Source organism: Triticum urartu, chromosome 4A, assembly GCF_056163025.1.
Source record: "Triticum urartu cultivar PI428250 chromosome 4A, HENAU_Tu73, whole genome shotgun sequence".
In the NCBI taxonomy this organism is placed as follows: Eukaryota; Viridiplantae; Streptophyta; class Magnoliopsida; order Poales; family Poaceae; genus Triticum; species Triticum urartu.
This window is the reverse complement of record NC_141876.1, coordinates 101,454,204-101,469,809: the sequence shown is the minus strand read 5'-3', so window position 1 is coordinate 101,469,809 and position 15,606 is coordinate 101,454,204.

Sequence of the window (15,606 nt, the reverse complement as noted above, 5' to 3'; positions counted from 1 at the left end):
AAAATAGCCACCATACCTACCTATTATGGCATTTCTATAGCCATTCCGAGATATATTGCCATGCAACTTTCCACCGTTCCGTTTATCATGACACATTCATCATTGTCATATTGCTTAGCGTGATCATGTAGTTGACATAGTATTTGTGGCAAAGCCACAGTTCATAATTCTTTCATACATGTCACTCTTGGTTCATTGCATATCCCGGTACACCGCCGGAGGCATTCATATAGAGTCATATTTTGTTCTAGCATCAAGTTGTAATAATTGAGTTGTAAATAAATAGAAGTGTGATGATCATCATTTTCTAGAGCATTGTTGGCCCAAAAAAGGAGATAAAAAGAGAGAAGGGACAATGCTACTATCCTTTGCCACACTTGTGCTTCAAAGTAGCACCATAATCTTCATGATAGATAGTCTTTTCTTTTGTCACTTTCATATACTAGTGGGAATTTTTCATTATAGAACTTGGCTTGTATATTCCAACAATGGGCCTCCTCAAGTGCCCTAGGTCTTCGTGAGCAAGCAAGTTGCATGCACACCCACTTAGTTTCTTTTGTTGATCTTTCATACATTTATAGCTCTAGTGCATCCGTTGCATGGCAATCCCTACTCCTTGCATTAACATCAATCGATGGGCATCTCCATAGCCCATTGATTAGCCCCGTTGATGTGAGACTTTCTCCTTTTTTGTCTTCTCCACATAACCCCCATCATCATATTCTATTCCACCCATAGTGCTTTGTCCATGGCTCGCGCTCATATATTGCGTGAAAGTTTATAGGTTTGAGATTACTAAAGTATGAAACAATTGCTTGGCTTGTCATCGGGGTTGTGCATGATGAGAGCATTCTTGTGTGACGAAAATGGAGCATGCCTAAACTATATGATTTTGTAGGGATGAACTTTCTTTGGCCATGTTATTTTGAGAAGACATAATTGCTTAGTTAGTATGCTTGAAGTATTATTATTTTTATGTCAATATGAAATTTTATCTTGAATCTTTCGGATATGAATATTCATACAACAATTAAGAAGAATTACATTAAAATTATGCCAAGTAGCACTCCACATCAAAAATTCTGTTTTTATCATTTACCTACTCGAGGACGAGCATGAATTAAGCTTGGGGATGCTTGATACGTCTCCAACGTATCTATAATTTTTTATTGTTTCATGCTATATTATATCCTGTTTTGGACATTATTGGGCTTTATTATACACTTTTATATTATCTTTGGGACTAACCTATTAACCGGAGGCCTAGCCCAGAATTGCTGTTTTTTTGCCTATTTCAGAGTTTCGCAGAAAAAGAATATCAAACGGAGTCCAAACGGAATGAAACCTTCGAGAACGTGATTTTCGGAACGAACATGATCCAGAGGACTTGGACCCTACGTCAAGACATCAACCAGGAAGGAACGAGGTAGGGGGGCACGCCTACCCCCCCCCCCCAGGCGCACCCTCCACCCTTGTGGGGCCCATGTTGCTCCACCGACGCACTTCTTCCTTCTATATATACCTACGTACCCCCAAACTACCAGATACTGAGTCAAAACCCTAATTCCACCGCTGTAACTTTCTGTATCCATGACATCCCATCTTGGGGCCTTTTCCGGAGCTCCGCCGGAAGGGGCATCGATCATGGGGGCTTCTACATCAACACCATAGCCTCTCTGATGAAGTGTGAGTAGTTTACTTCAGACCTTCGGGTCCATAGTTATTAGCTAGATGTCTTCTTCTCTCTTTTTGGATCTCAATACAAAGTTCTTCCCCTCTCTTGTGGATATCTATTCGATGTAATCTTCTTTTTGCGGTGTGTTTGTTGAGACCGATGAATTGTGGGTTTATGATCAAGATTATCTATGAACAATATTTGAATCTTCTTTGAATTCTTTTATGTATGATTGGTTATCTTTGCAAGTCTCTTCGAATTATCAGTTTGGTTTGGCCTACTAGATTGATCTTTCTTGCAATGGGAGAAGTGCTTAGCTTTGGGTTCAATCTTGTGGTGTCCTTTCCCAGTGACAGTAGGGGCAACAAGTCATGTATTGTATTGTTGCCATCGAGGATAACAAGATGGGGTTTATATCATATTTCATGAGTTTATCCCTCTACATCATGTCATCTTGCTTAAAGCATTACTCTATTCTCTTGAACTTAATACTCTAGATGCATGCTGGATAGCGGTCGATGTGTGGAGTAATAGTAGTAGATGCAGGCAGGAGTCGGTCTACTTGTCTCGGATGTGATGCCTATATACATGATCATACCTAGATATTCTCATAACTATGCTCAATTCTGTCAATTGCTGAACAGTAATTTGTTTACCCACCGTAATACTTATGATCTCGAGAGAAGCCACTAGTGAAACCTATGGCCCCCGGGTCTATTTTACATCATATTAGTCTTCCGTCAACAAGCTATTTCCTTTTCCGTTTATTTTGCTTTCTTTACTTTGCATCTTTATCATAAAAATACCAAAAATATTATCTTATCATATCTATCAGATCTCACTTTCGTAAGTGACCGTGAAGGGATTGACAACCCCTTTATTGCGTTGGTTGCGAGGATTTTATTTTTTTGTGTAGGTGCGAGGGACTCGCGCGTGGCCTCCTACTGAATTGATACCTTGGTTCTCAAAAACTGAGGGAAATACTTACGCTACTTTGCTGCATCACCCTTTCCTCTTCAAGGGAAAACCAACGCAGTGCTCAAGAGGTAGCAGTGGCATTGAAGCCATTCCACTTCGTTTCACATAAGAGGAGTTAGGGTGAGCATATGAATAAGCAGAGAAATTCTTCGAAGACTTATGAACATAATGGTTAGAAGAATAATGCTCATATTCATAGCCCTTAAATCTTCCCTGCGAAACAGAAGGGTTAGCATGATGATGTTCATATGAGGACTTTGATCCTTTTGAGGAATTTGATCCACGTGAGGAATTTGGTCCGTATGAGGACTTGGATCCATATGAAGAATTTGGTCCATATGAAGAATTTGATCTGGGGTTCCTATTCTTCACAGGTGGTGTCATGATGACATTCACCTGAAGATTCACCTGAAGAATATGAAGATTCACATGTAAAGCCAGATAAAGTACATGGACCCACTAAAGGTCCCTTTGTAGCAACCCATGAGGTTTTGGGATATTTCTCAGGTTTCCAGTAGGTCCCATCCGCATTGAGTTTCCTCTCAAAGGCAATACCCTCTTTCCTAGGGTAACTGTTGAGGATCTGCTTCTTAAGCACATCACAAAGATCTTGATGCCCTTTGAGGCTTTTGTACATGCATGTCACATACAATTCCTTCAGCCATGCATGGTCAGTGATACTAGCAGCATCCTCAGATGAGGAATTAGTGATAGCAGAGATAGTTGAAGAATTTGCAGCAATAGAAGCATTAGAACATTCAGGTAAAGAATTAGCATTTTCACGTTCAATGCATTTCAAACATGGAGGAATAAATTCTTCCTGAGTAGAGCTGACTTGTTGGGCAAGTAATGAATCATGCTCCTTCTGAAGATCTTCATAACTCACTCTTAACTGCTCAAGATCTTCCTTTCTTTGAAGAAATTCATAAGAGAGCTTCTCATGATCAGATAAGAGAGTGTTATGATGACTCTGAAGGTTATCAAACTTAGTCCGAAGTCTCTGAAGACCTTCAGCCAAAACTTTCGTCTGATTCATTTCTTCACCCAACATATCATCACTCTCATCCAGCATGTTTTGAACTTTTTCCAAAACTCTTTGTTGTTTAGTGGCAAGGGAAGCAAGTTTGGCATAACTGAGTCAAAACCCTAATTCCACCGCCGTAACTTTCTGTATCCGTGAGATCCCATCTTGGGGCCTTTTCCGGAGCTCCGCCGGAGGGGGCATCAATCACGGAGGGCTTCCACATCAACACCATAGCCTCTCCGATGAAGTGTGAGTAGTTTACTTCAGACCTTCGGGTCCATAGTTATTAGCTAGATGTCTTCTTCTCTCTTTTTGGATCTCAATACAAAGTTCTTCCCCTCTCTTGTGGACATCTATTCGATGTAATCTTCTTTTGGCGGTGTGTTTGTTGAGACCGATGAATTGTGGGTTTATGATCAAGTTTATCTATGAACAATATTTGAATCTTCTCTGAATTCTTTTATGTATGATTGGTTATCTTTGCAAGTCTCTTCGAATTATCAGTTTGGTTTGGCCTACTAGATTGATCTTTCTTGCAATGGGAGAAGTGCTTAGCTTTGGGTTCAATCTTGCGGTGTCCTTTCCCAGTGATAGTAGGGGCTGCAAGGCACGTATTGTATTGTTGCCATCAAGGATAACAAGATGGGATTTTATCATATTGCATGAATTTATCCCTCTACATCATGTCATCTTGCTTAGGGCGTTACTCTGTTTTCATGAACTTAATACTCTAGATGCATGCTGGATAGCGGTCGATGAGTGGAGTAATAGTAGTAGATGTAGGCAGGAGTCGGTCTACTTGTCTCGGACATGATGCCTATATACATGATCATACCTAGATATTCTCATAACTATGCTCAATTTTGTCAATTGATCAATAGTAATTCGTTCACCCACCGTAAAATACTTATGCTCTTAAGAGAAGCCACTAGTGAAACCTATGGCCCCCGGGTCTATCTTGATCATATTAATCTTCCAATATTTAGTTATTTCCTTTGCTTTTTATTTTACTTTGCATCTTTATCACAAAAACACCAAAAATATTATCTTATCATATCTATCAGATCTCACTCTCGTAAGTGACCGTGAAGGGATTGACAACCCCTTATCGCGTTGGTTGCGAGGAGTTATTTGCTTTGTGCAGGTATGAGGGACTCGCGCGTGGCCTCCTACTGGATTGATACCTTGGTTCTCAAAAACTGAGGGAAATACTTACGCTACGTTGCTGCATCACTGATACGTCTCCAACGTATCTACTTTTACAAACACTTTTGCCCTTGTTTTGGACTCTAACTTTCATGATTTGAATGGAACTAACCCGGACTGACGCTGTTTTCAACAGAATTACCATGGTGTTATTTATGTGCAGGAACAAACGTTCTCGAAATGACCTGAAACTTCACGGAGCAACTTTTCAGAAAATATGAAAAATACTTGCAAAAGATGAAGGCCAGGGGGACCACCACCTGTCCACGAGGGTGGGGGCGCGCCTGCCCCCCTAGGGCGCGCCCCATACCTCATGGGCCCCCTGTTGCCTCTCCGACTCCAACTCCAACTCCATATATTGTGTTTCGGGGAGAAAAAAATCAGAGTGAAGAAATCATCGCATTTTACGATATGGAGCCACCGCCAAGCCCTAAAATCTCTCGGGAGGGCTGATCTGGAGTCCGTTCGGGGCTCCGGAGAGGGGAATCCGTCGCCATCGTCATCATCAACCATCCTCCATCACCAATTTCGTGATGCTCACCGCCATGCGTGAGTAATTCCATCGTAGGCTTGCTGGACGGTGATGGGTTGGATGGGATCTATCATGTAATCGAGTTAGTTTTGTTAGGGTTTGATCCCTAGTATCCACTATGTTCTGAGATTGATGTTGCTATGACTTTGCTATGCTTAATGCTTGTCAGTAGGGCCCGAGTGCCATGATTTCAGATCTGAACCTATTATGTTTTCATCAATATATGTGTGTTCTTGATCCTATCTTGCAAGTCTATAGTCACCTATTACGTGTTATGATCCGTTAACCCCGAAATGACAATAATCGGGATACTTACCGGTGATGACCGTAGTTTTAGGAGTTCATGTATTCACTATGTGTTAATGCTTTGTTCCGGTACTCTATTAAAAGGAGGCCTTAATATCCCTTAGTTTCCGTAAGGACCCCGCTGCCATGGGAGGGTAGGACAAAAGATAGCATGCAAGTTCTTTTCCATAAGCACGTATGACTATGTTCGGAATACATGCCTACATTATATCAATGAACTGGAGCTAGTTCTGTGTCACCCTAGGTTATGGCTGTTACATGATGAACCGCATCCGGCATGATTCTCCATCACCGATCCATTGCCTACGAGCTTTCCATATATTGTTCTTCGCTCATTTACTTTTCCATTGTTATTGCTATCATCACTACAAAATACCAAAAACATTACTTTTTCTACTGTTACCATTACCACTACTATCATATTACTTTGCTACTAAACACTTTGCTGCAGATACTAAGTTTCCAGGTGTGGTTGAATTGACAACTCAGCTGCTAATACTTGAGAGTATTCTTTGGCTCCCCTTGTGTCGAATCAATAAATTTGGGTTGAATACTTTAACCTCGAAAACTGTTGTGATCCCCTATACTTGTGGGTTATCAAGACTATTTTCTGGCGCCGTTGTCGGGGAGCATAGCTCTATTCTTTGAGTCACTTGGGATATATATGTGCTTATCATTATGAAGAACTTGGGAGATCCAAAAACCAAGATCTATCCCTCAACTACGAGGGGAGGTAAGGAACTGCCATCTAGCTCTGCACTTGATTCACCTTCTGTTTTGAGTAAGCTTGGGACACCTACACCTGCTTCTGCTATTCATTCTGATATGTCGCATGTTATTAATGATGCCACTTTTGATATGCATGACACTTATGATGAAACTACTTCTATGCTTGATACTACTGTGCCACTTGGTAAATTTCTTGATGAACAACTTGCTAGAGCTAGAGAAATTGAAATATTGAATCTGATGATACTGATGAAAGTGATGATGAAGAATCACTTGTTATTCCTAAGGGTTATGTTTTTGATCAAGAAGCTTCTTTAGCTATTTTAGCTTGCAAAAATAGAAATGAACTCAAAAGGTTATTAGCTAAATGGAGTAAGCAATCTCTAAATGCTAGAATGAAACCTGACCCTTCTTTTGCTACTTCACCTATCTTTGTTACTGATAAGGATTATGAATTCTCTGTTGATCCTGATATAATTACTTTGGTTGAATCTGATCCTTTTCATGGTTATGAATCTGAAACTGTTGTGCACATCTTACTAAATTAAATGATATAGCCACCCTGTTCACTAATGATGAGAAATCTCGTTACCTTTATATCCTTACAATATTTTCGTTCTCATTAAAGGGTGATGCTAAGATATGGTTTAATTCTCTTGATCCTGGTTGTGTGCGTAGTCCCCAGGATATGATTTATTACTTCTCTGCTAAATATTTTTCCCTGCTCATAAGAAACAAGCTGCTTTAAGGGATATATATAATTTTGTGCAAATTGAAGAAGAGAGTCACCCACAAGCTTGGGGGAGGCTTCTCCAATTACTTAATGCTTTGCCTGATCATCCTCTTAAGAAAAATGAAATACTTGATATCTTTTATAATGGACTAACCGATGCCTCCAGAGATTACCTGGATAGTTGTGCTGGTTCTGTTTTCAGGGAAAGAACACCGGATGAAGCTGAAATTCTATTGAATAATATGTTGACAAATGAAAATAATTGGACACCTCCGGAGCCAATTCCTGAGCCTATTCCTAAACCAACTCCGAAGAAGAGGGGTATTCTATTTCTCAGTCCTGAAGATATGCAAGAGGCAAAGAAATCTATGAAAGAAAAAGGTATTAAAGCTGATGATGTTAAGAATGTACCTCCTATTGAAGAAATACATGGTCTTAATTTACCGCCTGTTGAAGAAACATATAATCTTAATCCATTACCTATTGAAGAAACTCATGGTCTTGATAACCCGACACAGGTAGTAAAGGTAAATTCTCTCTATAGATATGATAAAGCTGAAATCCCATTTACTAAATTTGCTAGCCCATGCTTAGATGAGTTTGATAAATTTATGGCTAAGCAAGAAGATTTTAATGCTTATTTTAGTAGACAATTGAAATACAATTCAAATATGCTTGAACACTTGGGTGATTATCTGGCTAATGTGAAAGGTGAACTTAAACTTATTATTAAACATGCTTCTATGGTTACCACTCAAGTAGAACAAGTACTTAAAGCTCAAAATGATTTGCTCAATGAATTGAATAGTAAAGATAATGATAATGTTGTTAGAGTTATTACTAGAGGTGGTCGAATGACTCGGGAACCTTTGTATCCTGAAGGCCATCCTAAAAGAATTGAGCAAGATTCTCAGAGAAATAATGTAGATGCACCTAGTTCGTCTAAAAAGAAGAAAAAGAAAAATGATAGGACTTTGCATGCTTCTAGTGAACCTATTACTGAAACACCTGAGAATCCAAATGATATTTCTATTTCTGATGCTGAAACTCAATCTGGTAAATGAATCTGAAACTAGTGATAATGTTAATGATAATGTTCATAATGATGCTCAACCTAGTAATGATAATGACATAGAAATTGAACCTGCTGTTGATCTTGATAACCCACAATCAAAGAATCAACGTTATGATAAGAAAGACTTTTTTGCTAGGAAACATGGTAAAGAAAGAGAGCCTTGGGTTCAGAAACCCATGCCTTTTCCTCCCAAACCATCCAAGAAAAAGGATGATGAGGATTTTGAGCGCTTTGCTGAAATGATTAGACCTATCTTTTTGCGTATGCGATTAACTGATATGCTCAAAACCAATCCTTATGCTAAGTACATGAAAGATATTATTACAAATAAAAGAAAGATACCGAAAGCTGAAATTTCCACCATGCTTGGTAATTACACTTTTAAGGGTGGAATACCAAAGAAACTTGGAGATCCCGGTGTACCAACTATACCATGCTCCATTAAAAGAAACTATGTTAAAACTGCTTTATGTGATCTTGGAGCCGGTGTTAGCGTTATGCCTCTCTCTTTATATCGTAGACTTGATTTGAATAAGTTGACACCTACTGAAATATCTTTGCAAATGGCTGATAAATCAACTGCTATACCTGTCGGTATTTGTGAGGATGTGCCTGTTGTAGTTGCAAACGTTACTATTTTAACGGACTTTGTTATTCTTGATATTCCCGAGGACGATAGTATGTCTATTATTCTTGGAAGACCCTTTTTGAATACTGCAGGGGCTGTTATTGATTGCACTAAAGGCAATGTCACTTTTCATGTTAATGGTAATGAGCATACGGTACACTTTCCGAGGAAACAACCTCAAGTTCATAGTATCAACTCTATTGGAAAAATTCCATCGATTATATTTGGAGGTTTTGAATTTCCTCTTCCTACCATTAAGAAGAAATATGATATTCCTATTATTGGGGATGTGCATATCCCCGTTGAGGAAACATAGTGTTATTCAAAATTTCTCCGGTTCCATGTTATTCGGAATGAGTTCGTTAACAAGACTTGATCAACCTTGTTAGTGGATTCCTTTTGATGATCATGAGATGGATGAAACTAGAAAGCACAACCTTCTGTACCCCACTTTTACTTTTTGTTATTTATATTAAATAAAATAAAAATAAATATTTTTCTGTCTGTTATCTGATTATCTGTGCAATATAAAAATACCTCGAAAATAAAAGTTCTCCAAATGCCCTGAAATTTAAATATGATTTTTTTCTATAATATTTGAGAATATTTCGCACTGAGAACACAGCAGGGGGGTCAACCACCTGCCCACGAGGGTGGAGGGCGCGCCCCCCTGCCTCGTGAGCCCACGGTGGCCCTCCTCCACTTATCCTTTCACCCATACACTTCTTCTTCCTCCCACAAACACGAATATCCAACTCAAGCACGAGTTCTAGCTCACTTTGCTTCCATTTTCGATCTCCTTTCTCAAAGCACCTCTCACAAAACTGCTTGGGGAGATTGTTCCTTGGTATGTGACTCCTCAATTGGTCCAATTAGTTTTTTTCTAGTGCTTTATTCATTGCAAATTTTTGCTGCTTAGGTGACCCTGTTCTTGAGCTTGCATGTTAAATTTATATGGTCAAAAGTAGTTTTGATGCATGATATAGGCCCTAGGCACTTGTAGGAGTAGTTGATATCAATATTATTGAGTTTGGTTTACTTTTATTTTGAAGTTACTAAAAAATTTCAGAATTTTTCAGAAAATGATGAGGAGACTTTTGAGGGGCTCATCGAGCCAAAGCTCGAAGGAAAAGGCACCAAAGCCTAAGTATAATCTGCCTCGCACCGCGGAGGTTCGGGCGTGTGAATGACCTTCTGATGATTTCTTGAGAGCAACCGAGATTTGTGAAGATTTTCATGAATTGGCTAACAATGCAGGCCTCACCGTTTTCCTCCACGACCAATGCGATCAGTATCTCTTACTCACAAATATATTTGTGCAAAACTTTCATTTCCATTCTAGGAGCTCACCACCTATGGTGGAGTTTTATTTATATGATGAGCAAAAGGAGATGTCACTTTATGATTTTTTTTAGGTTTGTTTAGTCCCTTTTGAGGGAAAGACAGAAGAACCACATCGCAATGATGTGGAGGGGTTTATTGATACTATCACTGTAGGGGAAACAAGGAAGGTTTCCGATGCACGAATCACTAGCATACATTTTCCTGTTTTACGTTATTTTGCACTATTTGCTAGTCGTTGCTTAATTGGTCGTGAAAACTGTGGAAACCTTAGTATCCCTGATATTATTATTTTGCTCCATGGTTTATATGGTGATAACTCTGTTAGTATGGGCGGCATTATTGCCAAACGGTTAAGTCTGAACCGTACAAAGGGCCCCATCTTTGGAGGCATCTATGCTTCACGCCCAGCTGCACATTTTAACATACCTATTAGGCATTTTGAGAAGGAAGAAAAAGTGATGCCTCATGTTTATCTAGATTATAAAAGTATGGTGGCACATGATTTTATTGTTAAGAATAGGGAATGAGAGCTTAAATATCAATTGTTCTTTAATAAACATCATCCTAAGACTATTACCCTGCCTGCTCCTTCTTTGTTTGATTTATCTGTAGGACAGTACCTTGTTCCGTTGAAGGCTATTCACGCCTACCGGAACCCTGCACCAGCCATGGAGCCAGAACCGGAACCACAAGTTGATCCTTCACGAAAGTCTAATTACCAATGGGATCCGGAGATGATTGTCAGCCAGTGGCAATCGGAGTCTTCCTCTTCTTCTTCTCAGTACGACCCCAACTATTATTATGGATATCCGCCAGGCCAGCCGTGGCCATAGAACAACTTAGGCCAAGCTTGGGGGAGTACGTATTTCCCACCGACATTGCATTTGTGCTCACACACTCATTACTAGATGACGGTGCTCATACGTTTTCATTGTATCATCCATGCTAGTTTATTTTCCTTTTTATGCTTTCTTATTGTGTGTTTAATAAACCTTAAGAAAAACAAAAAAAATTAGTTGTAGCTTTTAATCAGTTTAATTTCCATGCTTGTAGTAGTAATTAAAAGAAAACTCAAAAATATTTCTTGTTCTTCTTTTGCTTGTTGGGAGCTTTCCCGTGTAAATAGTTTTGTTTCTTTTCTTTTCTTTGGGGGGTCGATAGGAGAAGACCATAATTAAATTGTTGAAGTGGCTCTTATATGTATTATGTTTATCTGGCAAAAGAGCCCATATTGCCTTGTCTTCTCCCGTTTATTGAATGCCTGCAGATTCCAGCTTAGTCCAATGCACGTGCACTATTATTATTATTCACATCATTCGGTCGTGTAAGTGAAAGGCAATTATGATGACATATGATGGACTGGCTGAGATGAGAAAAGCTGGTAAGAACTCGACCTCTTTTGTTTTTGTAAATATGATTAGTTCATCGTTCCTGATTCAGCCTATTATGAATAAACATGTTTGCAATGACAACTAGAGATCATAGTTTCTTGTGCCATGCTTGATTAGCTATGAGTTATAATGGTTTACCTTGCGTGCCAACATGCTATTGAGATGGTTATGATATGGTATGATAGGGTGGTATCCTCCTCTGAATGATTTAAGTGACTTGACTTGGCATGTGTTCATGCATGTAGTTGAAACAAAATCAACATAGCCTTCACGATATTTATGTTCATGGTGGATTATATCCTACTCATGCTTGCATTCGGTGTTGATTAATTTTAATGCATGTTCATGACTGTTGTCGCTCTCTAGCTGGTCGCTTCCCAGTCTTTTGCTAGCCTTCACCTGCACTAAGCGGGAATACTGCTTGTGCATCCAATCCCTTAAACCCCAAAGTTATTCCATATGAGTCCACTATACCTACCTATATACGGTATCTACCTGCCGTTCCAAGTAAATTTGTATGTGCCAAACTCTAAACCTTCAAATAAATATCCTGTTTTGTATGCTCGAATAGCTCATGTATCAACTAGGGATGTCCGTATCTTCCATGTTAGGCGGGTTATTCTCAAGAGGAGTGGACTCCGCTCCTCACTCACGAGATAAATGGCTGGTCACCGGGATGCCCAGTCCCATGCTTTATGCAAACTAAATCAAAATAATTGCAAACAAAACTCCCCCTGGGACTCTTGTTAGTTGGAGGCACTCGTTGTTTCGAGCAAGCCATGGATTGATGCTTGTTGGTGGAAGGGGGAGTATAAACTTTACCATTCTGTTTGGGAACCGCCTATAATGTGTGTAGCATGGAAGATATCGCCATCTCTTTGTTGTTAAGTTGACAATGAAAGTATACCGCTCAAAATATTATTCACCTCTGTTTCAAAACCGATCTCTGGCACCTCTACAAATCCATGCTTCCCTCTGCGAAGGGCCTATCTATTTACTTTTATGCTGAGTCATCATCCTCTTATTAAAAAGCACCAGTTGGAGAGCATCGATGTCATTTGCATTCATTATTGTTAGTTTACATTGAGTATGACTTGACTGGATCTCTTTTACCATGAATTACAATGTCTAGTCAGTCCTTGGTCTTTAAAGGTGCTCTGCATTTATGTTCTGCGGTATCAGAAAGGGCTAGCGAGATACCACCTTGTTATATCATATTATGATTGTTTTGAGAAAGTGTTGTCATCCGAGATTTATTATTATGGCTCGCTAATTGATTATGCTATTGATATGAGTAAACTTGAGACCTATGCATTATTGCAAATGTGGTTAGTTATAATCTTTGTTGAAAACTTGAATGCTGGCTTTACATATTTACAACAACAAGAGCAAACATAGTTTGTAAAAGTTTTTCTTTATCACTTTCAGTTTGTCAACTGAATTGCTTGAGGACAAGCAAAGGTTTAAGCTTGGGGGAGTTGATACATCTCCAACGTATCTACTTTTCCAAACACTTTTGCCCTTGTTTTGGACTCTAACTTGCATGATTTGAATGGAACTAACCCGGACTGACGCTTTTCTCAGCAGAATTACCATGGTGTTATTTATGTGTAGGAACAAACGTTCTCAGAATGACCTGAAACTTCATGGACCAACTTTTCAAAAAATATGAAAAATACCTGCAAAAGATGAAACGCTAATTCCACCGTCGTAACTTTCTGTATCCACGAGATCCCATCTTGGGGCCTGTTCCGGAGCTCCGCCGGAGGGGGCATCCATCACGGAGGGCTCCTACATCAACACCATAGCCTCTCCGATGAAGTGTGAGTAGTTTACCTCAGACCTTCGGGTCCATAATTATTAGCTAGATGGCTTCTTCTCTCTTTTTGGATCTGAATACAATGTTCTCCCCCTCTCTTGTGGAGATCTATTCGATGTAATCTTCTTTTTGCGGTGTGTTTATTGAGACCGATGAATTGTGGGTTTATGATAAAGATTATCTATGAACAATATTTGAATCTTCTCTGAATTCTTTTATATATGATTGGTTATCTTTGCAAGTCTCTTCGAATTATCAGTTTGGTTTGGCCTACTAGATTGATCTTTCTTGCAATGGGAGAAGTGCTTAGTTTTGGGTTCAATCTTGCGGTGTCCTTTCCCAGTGATAGTAGGGGCAGCAAGGCACGTATTGTATTGTTGCCATCGAGGATAACAAGATGGGGTTTTTTATCATATTGCATGAATTTATCCCTCTACATCATGTCATCTTGCTTAAGGCGTTACTCTGTTTTCGTGAACTTAATACTCTAGATGCATATTGGATAGCGGTCGATGAGTGGAGTAATAGTAGTAGATGCAGGCAGGAGTCGGTCTACTTGTCTCGGACATGATGCCTATATACATGATCATACCTAGATATTCTCATAACTATGCTCAATTCTGTCAATTGCTCAACAGTAATTCGTTCACCCACCGTAAAATACTTATGCTCTTGAGAGAAGCCACTAGTGAAACCTATGGCCCTCGGGTTTATCTTCATCATATTAATCTTCCAATATTTAGTTATTTCCTTTGCTTTTTATTTTACTTTGCATCTTTATCACAAAAACACCAAAAATATTATCTTATCATATCTATCAGATCTCACTCTCGTAAGTGACCGTGAAGGGATTGACAACCCCTTATCGCATTGGTTGCGAGGAGTTATTTGCTTTGTGCAGGTACGAGGGACTCGCGCGTAGCCTCCTACTGGATTGATACCTTGGTTCTCAAAAACTAAGGGAAATACTTACGCTACTTTGCTGCATCACTGATACGTCTCCAACGTATCTACTTTTCCAAACACTTTTGCCCTTGTTTTGGACTCTAACTTGCATGATTTGAATGGAACTAACCCGGACTGACGCTGTTTTGAGCAGAATTACCATGGTGTTATTTATGTGCAGGAACAAACGTTCTCGGAATGACCTGAAACTTCATGGAGCAACTTTTCAGAAAATATGAAAAATACTTGCAAAAGATGAAGGCCAGGGGGCCCACCACCTGTCCACGTGGGTGGGGGTGCGCCTGCCCCCCTAGGGCGTGCCCCCCTACCTCGTGGGCCCCCTGTTGCCTCTCCGACTCCAACTCCAACTCCATATATTGTGTTCCAGGGAGAAAAAAATCAGAGTGAAGAAATCATCGCGTTTTACGATACGGAGCCGCCGCCAAGCCCTAAAACCTCTCGGGAGGGCTGATCTGGAGTCCGTTCGGGGCTCCGGAGAGGGGAATCCGTCGCCATCGTCATCATCAACCATCCTCCATCACCAATTTCATGATGCTCACCGCCATGCGTGAGTAATTCCATCATAGGCTTGCTGGACGGTGATGGGTTGGATGGGATCTATCATGTAATCGAGTTAGTTTTGTTAGGGTTTGATCGCTAGTATCCACTATGTTCTGAGATTGATGTTGCTATGACTTTGCTATGCTTAATGCTTGTCACTAGGGCCCGAGTGCCATGATTTCAGATCTGAACCTATTATGTTTTCATCAATATATGAGTATTCTTGATCCTATCTTGCAAGTCTATAGTCACCTATTATGTGTTATGATCCGTTAACCCCGAAGTGACAATAATCGGGATACTTACCGGTGATGACCGTAGTTTGAGGAGTTCATGTATTCACTATGTGTTAATGCTTTGTTCCGGTACTCTATTAAAAGGAGGCCTTAATATCCCTTAGTTTCCGTAAGGACCCCGCTGCCACGGGAGGGTAGGACAAAAGATGGCATGCAAGTTCTTTTCCATAAGCATGTATGACTATGCTCGGAATACATGCCTACATTATATCAACGAACTGGAGCTAGTTCTGTGTCACCCTAGGTTATGACTGTTACATGATGAACCGCATCCGGCATAATTCTCCATCACCGATCCATTGCCTACGAGCTTTCCATATATTGTTCTTCGCTCATTTACTTTTCCGTTGCTATTGCTATCATC